Source organism: Dreissena polymorpha, chromosome 9 (assembly GCF_020536995.1).
Source record: "Dreissena polymorpha isolate Duluth1 chromosome 9, UMN_Dpol_1.0, whole genome shotgun sequence".
Classification (NCBI taxonomy): Eukaryota; Metazoa; Mollusca; class Bivalvia; order Myida; family Dreissenidae; genus Dreissena; species Dreissena polymorpha.
The window spans coordinates 57,710,939-57,723,722 of NC_068363.1; the positions used below are offsets into that span (position 1 = coordinate 57,710,939).

General features: G+C 34.1%; 1 long non-coding RNA gene across 1 annotated transcript; it reads right to left on the reverse strand.

Moving 5' to 3' along the window:
• Positions 1 to 1,587: 1,587 nt before the first annotated feature.
• Positions 1,588 to 9,124, reverse strand: LOC127845811 (uncharacterized). Its single transcript, XR_008033398.1, has 5 exons — positions 8,862 to 9,124; positions 3,802 to 3,864; positions 3,017 to 3,431; positions 2,562 to 2,738; positions 1,588 to 2,146 (listed from the first exon to the last, which is right to left on the reverse strand). It is a non-coding gene; the product is annotated as an uncharacterized LOC127845811 (long non-coding RNA).
• Between the last annotated feature and the right edge of the window lie 3,660 nt (positions 9,125 to 12,784).

Genomic DNA, 12,784 nt, shown 5'->3' on the forward strand with positions numbered 1-12,784 from the left:
TTTTGAATTAATGAAAGCTTGTCAGAATTATTTTTTTAGAGGTCACAGTGACCTTGACCTTTGACCTAGTGACCCACAAACGGATGTGGCGTGTAGAACTCACCAAGGTGCATCTACATACGAAGTTTCAAAGTTGTAGGTGGAAGCACTTTGATTTTTAGAGACAAATGTCAAGGTTTTAGCACGACGCGGAGGCGGACGGCGGACGGCAGACGGCGGACGACGAACTGGCTATGACAATACCTCGAGTTTTCTCCGAAAACAGCCGAGCTAAAAATTGACAGCAATAAACATGTTTGAGATCAAGCATTTATACAGAGATTGTTTAAAATAAAAGAATAAATGCGAATCAATAGATAGTACAGGCATGTATTAAAAAAAACACCTTTATAGCCAAATTAATAAAGCAACTGATATAACTACGTATATTTAAAAAAAAGTATTTACAGCGACGAACTAGCGATACTTTAATGCATCAAAATGATATCATTTTAGAACAAGAGCATCGCATTGCGGGTGCATACCGCTCATCTATTTTCTTTTTAAAGGTGAAAGGACTCTCAATTTAAATCACAAAGGAGGGAGAGGTGGAGTGAAGAGGGGTGTAAAGGTGTGGGGGTGTGGACATTTATTACATTATCTTCCAAAAATGCGAAAAAAATGCAAAAAAATAATAATAAAATTCGGGGGGGGGGAAGAGGGTATCCTTGGGTGCTATGGCTGGACGGTATTTCAAAAATAAAATAATAAAAATAAATATTTGTGTTTTTTTAACCGTTTCAAAAAAAAAATCGGGGGGGAAGGGGGGGCACGGGAGATGGTTTGGGTGGAGTCTATTGTGGTATGTCAGGTAAGAGTAGTTTTGTCAAAGTATTAATCAAATCTAATCATAAATAAATAAGTTATGGCAATTTTAGCAAAATTTAATAATTTTACCTTGAGAGTCAAGGTCATCTAAAGGTCAAGGTAAAATTCAACTTGCCAGGTACAGTAATCTCTTGATAGCATGAAAGTATTTGAAGTTTGAAAGCAATAGCCTTGATACTTTAGAAGTAAAGTGGATCGAAACACAAAATTTAACCATATATTCAAAGTTACTAAGTCAAAAAAGGGCCATAATTCCGTAAAAATGACAACCAGAGTTATGCAACTTGTCCTTTTACTGTCTCCTTATGATAGTTTGCGAGTGTTCCAAGTATGAAAGCAATATCTATGATACTTTAGGGGAAAAGTGGACCAACACACAAAACTTAACCAAATTTTCAATTTTCTAAGTATAAAGGGCCCATAATTCCGTCCAAATGCCAGTCAGAGTTACATAACTTTGCCTGCACAGTCCCCTTATGATAGTTAATAAGTGTTGCAAGTATGAAAGCAATAGCTTTGATACTGTAGGAAAAAAGTGGACCTAAACACAAAACTTAACCAAATTTTCAATTTTCTTAGTATAAAAAGGGCACATAATTCTGTCAAAATGCCAGTCAGAGTTACATAACTTTGCCTGCACAGTCCCCTTATGATAGTTAGTAAGTGTTGCAAGTATGAAAGCAATAGCTTTGATACTTAAGGAATAAAATGGACCTAAACACAAAACTTAACCAAAATTTTCAATTTTCTAAGTATAAAAAGGGCACATAATTCTGTCAAAATGCACGCCAGAGTTATCTAACTTTGCCTGCCCAGTCCCCTCATGATAGTAAGTAAGTGTACCAAGTTTGAATGCCATAGCATTGATACTTTCTGAGAAAAGTGGACCTAAACGCAAAACTTAACCGGACGCCGACGCCAACGCCGACGCCAAGGTGATGACAATAGCTCACATTTTTTTTTCAAAAAATAGATGAGCTAAAAAATGAGCAATCAAGTCGGGACAGATATTGAGCAAAGAAACAAAGTTAATGTCAAATAAAATATAAACTCAAGGTAACAAAGCATAAAAGTATTGTATATCCTCGAAATCTGCACTCAAAAAATGTGAAGCGCGATAACGAATCATGATAGCTTTCCTTTAGATTCAATTAGAATGATTGAAGTTGTAATAAAGCAAAGCAAACAACCATTGTCATCTTTGATATAGACCAAGTTATCCTTGCGGACGAACTCAATTCCGTTTCAATTGATAGGCCTGCAATCGGTTCTACTATATCTGAAATAGAGGAAATAAATAGCGTGGGGAATTTGTTATTTCAAAATAGTGGTTTCGAATAATCGGTTTTCAAAATATTAAGGCTGGAAACAGATTTACTGATATGATTACACTGCCTTATTTTATCAATACTTTTATAAAATGTTCCCTTTCAAAATACATTAAAAATCATTAAAATTACCATGCTAGTTTACTTTTTGAAAGACTTTCCCGTAATGCGATGGGATTTACGAAAAACATTTGTACGGGGCTGCAAACACAGATATGTTTTCCAATACTGATAAGATACGGAATTACACACACGCGCGCACGCGCGCATAATTAGACGAGTAATCTAAGATATCTCAAAATGTACGTCACAACTAGATTAAAACAAAGAACATTCACTACACGTTTTAAAATTGAACACACTAACCGTACGGTTGCTCTTTCAATTGGCAGACAGTGTCATTGAACGGGGTACACTTGGTGACAACTTCATATGCGTCTCCGCACACGGTACAGTCCCTGCAGAGCTCTGTCGTAGACGTGATGTTGGAGAACGTGAAACCAGCTTGGCAAGTGGCACATGTTGTGTCGCTATTGTCGTCCGCTACACCGGAACACGAATTATTATTTGCTGTCAGTGTTAAATGCGGATATAGTATTCAGGTATGCATTAAAGCCGTTTTTTACAATTTTGTGTTAGTTGTAAATTGTTCAGATGATTTTGACAAACGCTTCCACTTTCTTAACATATGAAATACATATTTTATAGTCCAAATGCGTTAAAAAGTATAACAAATTTACAACGGATTATCAAAATATAAAATAAGTCGATATAAATCTTTATGCCAAATAATTAGCTCAGTATGCCAGAAACATTTTTACCCTGACGTTGGACGCCTGAACCAGGACGACAGGAAGACACATGTCTGCACGTTGATTTCTGATGATGCCGTTTCAACCAATAGCCCTCCTTACACGCACATTTCAAATCAGATATGTTTGTACAGGACACTTGTACAATGTTTCGATCATGGTGTTGTCCTGTACATTCTGTGCGACACGGCGCACACAAATGTGCAATGTTATATTTGGACGTGTAAGATCCTTCAGGACAGGGTTCACATTTATCTTGCTGCCCGTCCGAGTTGCAGTCACTTACCCAATGGGTACCCGGTGGGCACATTTTGCAATGAAGTCCCGCAAAACTGATATGGTATGTTTGAGCAGTAACAATTTTAAAAATCGCTACACAAATTATGCACAAATCATAGGTCGCCGAAGATTTCGCCATCGTGACCTGAAAAGAGTTAACGTACAAATGATATTGTCATTACAAAGTTCTTTGCTTCAACAAATGAAATTTACACGTGCTCTTTTCGAAGTTGATGTATATGTGAACAATCAGTATAACTTTTATCTTTCCAGATATACTGACGATTCATACCTTACAATACTTTTAAGCAGCTGTTCGGCTATTCGGTATGTCACTGTTCGGCTATTCGGTATGTCACTGTTCGGCTATTCGGTATGTCACTTGTTGAACATAATAATGCACCTACTACACTTCTGTCTCATATGATTAAAAACTTCATATTTTCCGTAAAAGTACAAGATTTTCTTACCATACAGTAGACTTGTAAATAACAATACTACAAGTATGTACATACCATTATGCTTTAGCATGTAGCTGAATTTTAATAGTTTTGTCGTCATAGCCTTCGAACCTGAAACTATGAATAACAATGTTTGTGTGTTTGATATAAATTTGATTTAACTAACCTGAGGCACCGTTTTATAATAAAACAATATTCGCAAATGCACGTGTCAATACGAAAATAAACAATATGCATTCTTCTAAAATAAGGAAAAATGTAGAAACAAACAATTTGAGCAGTTGTTTCCTTTACATAAAGCTTCCTTATGAACTATACTGCTCTTGATGTTGGTATATTAAATCTTATAATAGTCCAAACGCTATACATTCGTTGTAATTAATAATAAATCAGAAGATATCACTGTGTGCTAATTAATTGCTGATATAATCGACATTTTACGTATTTTAGCTTGCTTGTATTGGTTTGTTTTGTTTTAGTTCGTATGGCCGGTATTAAATTCAATCAAAATAAAATATACAACGGTTACGTAATCACTTTTATTTTTTGCATTCTATCCTTATTTTATATAAATACTTGATACAAACATGTTGTTTTGTGTCCTATTATAAAAGTTTCACATTTTAAATGTTAACACGTTACACAGGTTAATTGTAATGCCTTTAATACATGCAAGTATTTAATGTACCAGCGTCGTTTGCGCAAAAACTCGAGGTGCTTCTGTAATTAGCTTTATCACACTGCATGCAAATGTATCCACCCTTTGCTTACATAAACACAACATACCAGTAGATAAACTCACTGCAGAACCAACTCGAATGACTACAGAAGTCCGAATATTATTCTTAAAATATTCCAAATGTATCATAATTCGTAAAAAATCTGGAAAACGTCGTATTCCGATGATTCGTCGCTTCTTCTTAGAAAATATCTTACCTGTATCCATCATAACTTTCGAAAAACCCATTGCATGCATGGTTGCAATTAATGCATTACGAATGAACACTGATATAAAATATTAAAGGCTTGTAAATCAGATTGAATGTGAATGAGAAAATGAAATATTTTATTTTGCAAATCGATTTCTAAACGAGATTTTTACATAACTCACTTTTTGGTTTTAAAAGAGATTTTAAACGCGTCTCAAGGAGCTTTTAGTTATTAATATCTCTTAAGTTGCTGTTATGAACATACAGTGTGGTTTAAACGACACATTTTTTAAACCGATGTCCTGTTGGTAATGAGAAAATGGTGAGATCCTTGACATGATGAGTTATGAGTCAATGACTTGAAGAATGCGATAAGAGAAGCTGCCTCTCACAAAAACCACCCAGGTCCAATCACCTGCAATCGTTCGATTTTGCGAAACGTATTTAATGCTAACATACATATTAATTATATATCATTGTTCCCAAATACAGATTTCAGTACAAATGCTTAAACTGTAATGATATTTTACAAATCAGCTTTAAATATGAGTCAGAACAATTGGATTAAACTTAACATGAACAATAATATGAATACAAATAAAAATAATGTGGCAGTGTAGATGCTTAAACACTGGTTTATATATGGAGAGCGATCAATTACCCCCTTTAAAACGATGACTGCAAACAATAGTTTGTCAGTGTGTGTGTGTGTTATATTTGTTTTTATTTTTCAGCGTAGCTGTATTAAGCCAGCTTTTCACCATACCTGACCTTTGTAAGTGTCCAATAAAATTCAAATAAAATTTCCCGCGGCTAGGTACGAATGAATACACTTCATTTATTCCATTGGCTGATTTGAGTATACCAGCAGAACATTGGAAACATATCCGCGTCTTTGTAACACTGTTCTACTGCATGAAACAATGTTATCTCTAATGAAAAGGCTTAATAGATAGAACAGTTTTTCACTCAATACTCGACATCAATACAGTTTGTGCGTGGACCTTTTATTTTCATAGAATTACCAGCGCAAAAGCGTTTATACTTAAAGGCTATGTTCTCATATTGAGTACTTACGTCCATATTCCTGTCAACATGTAAACATGGAAAAGTATAAAGAGCAGTGGAAGCGAGGCTTCACTTTAATGGATTGCAGTTCAACCCGCGAGGTATCGAGTTAATATACAGGTCATCAACGGAGTTCGCGGCCAGTAAAATAATCGTTATATAATAAAGACGCTATCCGTGAACTAGGTAACCTGGAATTTTGTTTAGACCAGAAATATGTTAAATGAAGATATTCAGCAATATAATTATGGTTTGTCAATAATAGATTCTTAATGTGTTTTCAACAATACAATGATAAATATTATTTTTGATTAATTTAGCAATACTTATTCCACCATATTGACTAATGTATTAAGCATGAGCGCGATGATTCTCGATACTGTTAATAATCGAATCAAATGGCAATGTCCGACAAACCACTTAAACAGGTTTGTTCGAAGAACGCGCCTATAAATACGGATACTTCGCGTGTGGCCGGTTGACTCATATGTTTTGATTTCACTTCCATTCTTCTTTTGGTTTTCTGTTTTGTTTCTATAGGTTTATGACCAGCAATATGTAATAATATAAAATAAGCCGCGAAAACTCCGCGTATCATCCCGTACTGCGTGTGATGCAGCTAAGAACTGCACAGAAAAAAGACATTCGCTATCCTTGATCTCATTCATTGAACTATCAACGCCGTATATCTTTTTTAAAGATAGTTCTTGTTTTAATGAAAACGCCCTTTCGGTCAACGGGGATTTTTCTTTCCTTGCTTTTTTGTGTTTTAAGATCACAGAGGTCGCAATTAAAACAATATCGAATGAAAACCGTCCACAATTTGTTGTTTACTAATGTGACAGTCGAGTATTTTGGTGTACTTATATCATCGTCCCGCATAATACACAGTATTTGCTCATGTGTGTATAGTAAAATATATCAAAACTCACAATTTTTTCCGACATGGTTTTATCTCTAGAAGTGACAAATATATACATGCCTTTTATTGCTCTTTTATATTTATGTGAATATATGTTAAACTGTTGTATTGAGAAAATAAAGTGTTTGTTCATAAAGATAGGTTGTTGAGTTTTTTTCACAATATACCTGCTAATATGAAGTATATGTTCACATGTCCAGTTCATTACAAATTCTCTCCAATTTGTGTTATCATGTTTGCTAGTGCTTAGATCAATTGAACATGTATACAGAGGTATCATGGGAAGAAATGACGTTACACAGATAATAGTTTATTTTAATAATAAACAACGCAAGAAACTTGAATCATGCCATATAGGGAACAAAAAGTGTAATTAAGTAGCACTTGTGTCAATAGTATCTTCCGGTAGGTAGAGTTTATAAAAACACTACAAACATCAGCTGTACATATTTGTGTTTGGTGTGTGTGTGTGTGTCTTCATTCCCTGTTTAGTCCGTTTCTGTAAAAGGATTCTTTCAGACATAGTCTACGTTTAAACTCATGCGGTCCATTAATGGGAAATCTAAAGATACATTTATTACCCCTCCCCCCCCCTTTAAGACCTGCATATCTTAAAAGAACGGTTCACAAAATTTTCATAATAGAATAAGATCGCCACGTCGTAAAATACCTTAGATTCATTAAAATATGACTTTAAACGGATAATAAACATTCTATTATTTTCTCACTCACTTCGTTCGTCCGACAATAAATTAATTCTTTGCTTACTAGCAAACAAGTGACATTTAAAACCAAATGTAGAAGGCGGTCCGCTTTTATCGAATAAACAAAGAAGAAACTTAAGTATGTAAATTACTTCTTAGCCAAACATGAAAAACAAAACAAATTATCACATCCCTAAACTTTGTTTTACTGTTAATTTATTTTTTTTCACTGAAATGAACATTCTACTTCCTTGCTGAGCAACGACTGCGCCACAGCCGACGAAGTGCTGAAATTTTCCAACACAATTTCAAACTTTCAACAAATATATTGAACCACAACGTGCGTTGTCTCCTGTAAGCGGACCTCGAATGACGCTATAACCGCCAAAACTCACGAAAATCCCGTGCATTAGTAAACACGCCTGTTTATTGAACTGTGACGAAAAGAAAAGCAATTATCTCATCAGCCCCACAAAACCCATTCTCCTAAAAATAGTTTCTCCTGAAAATAGGTGCGTTGAATCAGTTGGTCGGTAGATTTTTGTACAGCATTGTTATAATTCTAAAGAAAGTAATTTGATTTAGTACACCATTATAATATACCCCATAACATGCTATAAAACTATAACATACAATTGTTATTACACGTTGGTGGGTATTACGTGTCAAACCCTTTAACACAGGAATAATATAGTTTCTTATGAAAGTCAGGTCCCAAAATATGCTTTAAAAAATCAGTTTCAAAAGAGGGATTAATTAACTTTATGTTGGCAATAAATTAATTTTTAGAGATAAAAGCGTGGTCGAAAAAAATACAATAACAGTGATTTATGTTATATTTAACTGTACACAAGAGAAAATCCTGTTTATTACAAGAGAAAATGACATTCGTACATCCAAAAATCATGAAGATCAATTAATAAAACAAATTTGTGGACGGTTTTTCTTCAATTAATTTTTATTCCGACGTCTGACATATTGAAAAAAAAACGAAGGATGGCGAAACATCGAAGAGCCGAACGGGCGTATTCATCTAAACGAAATATAAATATAAAATGGCTTACTGCTTGAAAATGACACAGCCACTCGGTATTAGCTGTAACCCCCTCCCCCAGCTGCTAGCCCTCTTCCAAAACCGCCTCCCTTGTCCGTTTGTGATACATAATAACAAAAAACTAAAGGTGATTCGAAACAAACAAAATAACTACTTATATGTATAAAAAGCTAAGTAACTTCGACCCTTGACGATTTACAAAGCCTTTGTATCAAGCAAAGCAAAATACGTCTTACTAAAGGATTAGATCGATGCCTCATTGCAAACGTCTACCGTTAAGCGTTCATCAAACGGCAAACTTTAAAAATAGCATTTACTAGAATCGATCTGGCTACCATGAAAATACATTACAAACCTGCATAATTGGGTTTGACAGTCATTTTACACTGTAATTACACAAGTTATACAATTCAAAATTATGCTAAGTTAACACTTACTAATATAAATATCTCTCTATATCCAATATGTTGCGAAAATCAGCTTGAAAACTATTATCCAGAATGTTTTCACTTCCCGTTGCAATCAAAGACAGAAGAGCCCCACTACGGTTATTAACCAATGAGACCACATATTTGTTTACACATATTTTCGCGTCAAATGTGGTGTACCGAAAGTAAAAACCGATTTAGAAAACCTTCGTAAAAGGCTTTAATGAAAAAAAAACCACTTGAATATTGTTAATTATTAGATGCAATAAATATGTTAGAGCTATAGAGCGGATATACAATAGTATATTGTCTGTTCAAGTACCCGCATTGTATCACTCTCCGGATGTAATATTATACAAACGAAACACTAAATGATGTGTTTTCTTCCGAGTAAGCGTAGTCAGCGGAAATACCGTAATAAAAATAATTACGATGTTGAAAGTTTATCCTTCTGAATCAGACTATTAAAGTGTGTATACCCGGTATACGAACGCGTTTTACCAATAAAATAAAAATAATTGAATACAAAATATAATTACATTAAAAAATAATTAAATAAACAGCATTCGATTTTTGTTACTATTAATACGTTAGTCATGCATTTTGCTTAACTTACTCTTTCAACTCAAGTGTTGGTTTACGACTGAGAATGTTGAATGTACACACTTGTAAAACAATTATAACTTATAACTTAAACTTGTCATTATAGGGACATGGGGAACCGCAGTAGCAAATTTAGCAAGTTCATGAAAAAAGGTTACTCCTGGTGCGTAGCAATATGTGCATGGTTTAAATATTACATATTGATTGCGGCGAGCCTCTTAGCAAAACAAAAAGGCATTTGTGTCCACAAACACCGACACACAATTTATATTAGGTAGGTCGGAAGTGAGGAGGGTTATCCTTTTTTCCATGGATAACCATGGTCTAAGATTCAACATATTAATAGGAATATTTAAAAATCAAGCAGAAATAGTGTTATTCTCTATTAAGCATTCGTTAATTAAGCGAATATTATCACACTTAGCAAACATTATCGCACACTTTATAGTTCGTTTAGTCGATATGGTCGAACGTATGTCTGCGAACAGACGGATATACGAATGCACGGACCGTTTGGTCTTCAGTACGTACTTGTGGGTATAATAAAACTACTAAGATGGCTAAAATCAATTTAAAAATATGAGCCTTGTTCTGAGAAAACTGGGCTTAATGCATGTGCGTAAAGTGTCATCCCGCACAGGCTAATCAGGGACGACACTTTCCGCTTTTATGGTATCTTTAGTTTCAAGGAAGTCCCTCCTTACCGAAAATCAAGTTTAGGCGGAAAGTGTCGTCCCTGATAAGCCTGTGCGGACTGCATATGCTAATCTGGGACGACACTTTACGCACATGCATTATGCCGAGTTTTCTCAGAACGCGACTCGTATTATCAATGAAAACATTTCAAAGTTGCTTCGTTATTTTAGAAAGTGCATCACAAGCAAGGTACATATCATTGAATAATAGACATGAAATTCGAAAGAGCCACATGAAGGTTTTCTTATATGTTTGGCTGTATAAAATACTAATAATGGGAAACCATATATTGTTTTATTGAACATTGGACAAACCATTTTCGCGCATTTTTGACGTCAGAAAGTAACATTCAACCATTTTTCTTTTATGTGTAGATTTTTGTAGCCGAGTGGTTAGTAAAAAAGTAAAAACCGCAACACACATATAAACACACTTCGACGATCAATAAAATTGCCATTATCTTTTATAGATTTAATAAGACTGTACACTCGAAAGAAGTCCAAACACGGTTTCGAATCAACAACAAACAATGACGGCAATTCTCCAAACGTTTCGGGATAAAACTCTCAAATAATGCATTATGTAAATATATATGCGGTTATATGATATGTTATTTCGAAGAAAAATATAATGTGAAGAATAATAAAAGTAATATATGGTTGGAGATAATCAGAAAAAAGTGTAAAGGCTTATACAAAGTATGACTGTTGTCATTTTTGTTTAGATTTCATGTACTAGTTTGTTTGTTTATTAACATGTTATTTATGCTCAATGACCAATCAAAGCTTTCTAACTACAAAAAAATGTCTTCAATTTTGAATAAAATAATTATTTTGATTGAAACAAACGAGGTAAGTTGTATAAACAAAACATATTACTTTTTATGATGAATTCCGAAATCAGTTGACAAGGGGAAAAGTGAAGTTGGTACATCGTATTGATATAGTAACTTTGACTTATAAAAATAACTGAAACAAAACACGCTTCACTATGCAAAAAAAGCTTTAAAAAAACACGCTCATCCAACTTTTAAAATCATCAACAGGCTAAAAAAAATAACTAAGCAAAATTTCGGTGCTACTGTTCGCAGAAAACTATATGTATTTACCTGACAACGAGATCCTTCATATATGACGAGTAACCAAAGGTGAAGCCATGCACAACACAGCACAAAATCACCATATAGCGCTATGTTTATATCATGGGCCCAAACATAAAATCCCCAAATTATCATATAACTTTTAATATCATCCAATCAGGTTTCGCCATTTGTTTCATGTGACCGTCAAATATTTTACCTTATTGTTCGTTAACTATTCCGTATTGGACGGTTTTCCGATCGTTTCCGAATCAGCTTTAAAAATGGAATCTTCGTTAGTTGAAGAAAGAAAGAAATATTCTAAAATACCGTCTTTTTTACAATTATTAGTTTATATTGATTAAAATAGCACGACTGGTATATAACATTACTTGAAAAAGTTGTTTAGTTTTCATATTTTCAGTATATTTGGTAATAAAATTTTACTTAGTATGTCTACCAGGTAACTACCAGTTAACTTTAAATAACGCAACTAGATTGATCATCATCGTCACATGGTAAACCCAAGATGCAAATTGTGCACGCGTAGTGAATTGTGCCATTTGAATAATTTTATTTATTAAAATGATTTACCCATTGCTTCAAAGACGGCCGAAAGTTGCGTTAATTTACCTTGAACACTTGATTTGTGCCAGGTGTTTTTATTTAAGCGAACACAGCTCCTCTTTTTGGCAAAATGGCGTTTAACTCAAATCATATCAGGATTAATTAAACGTTATCGTTATAACGCCAACTGCACGTAAGACATATGATTGTTCTATCTGAAGTAAAGAATGGTCGTTAATGATGTGAATAAGTACTTAACGTAACGTAAAATCTTTATAAGTAATGATGTAGTTTACATTTCCCGGTTCAAGTGATTTTTGCGTATGTTTATCCTTTGTATCGACTTAACTTTGATTAACGATATCCGACTTCTAATGTGTAAACACATTGCATGCAACTATCAAAGATAAGTTGTTTTTATTCTATTTTTCTTATTTTTTAGCATGGTTTCAAAAAGTTAGCCATACATTCAAGTGTCAATGACCATGACAAAACTTGCCACCATGTAGTAAGATGGATTGATAAGATGCAACTCTATGTGTGTGCAGTCTTGTTTCGAATTTGCAGAGTAGCTTGTCTTGATGTGAACTCGATTAGATTCCAGGAGTACTCGGAGTACTTCGGACAGAAAATGGCGATTTTTAAACAGACATTGCAATATTTACAGAGAGTGTGACAGGTTCGAGAAAACATAATACATATATACTAACTATAGATACATGTACAAAATCTGGGTCAAACTATTTACATACTGAATCATTCCTTTGGTTTATGAAATCAGTCTGACAGTTGTTTTATACTGGTAAAATATTGATTTAATTTTTGAGTCAAAGTAGATTTTGAAATCGATTCTATTTACACCGAATCGTTTCATTCAAAAGTGAGTGAACACTTATTTGTTAATACTAATTAATCTTGTTTGAATGATAAAATAAACGATTGATGACACCATGCTCAGTCGTTAAGGGTGAGAACTAGTCCTCGGTAA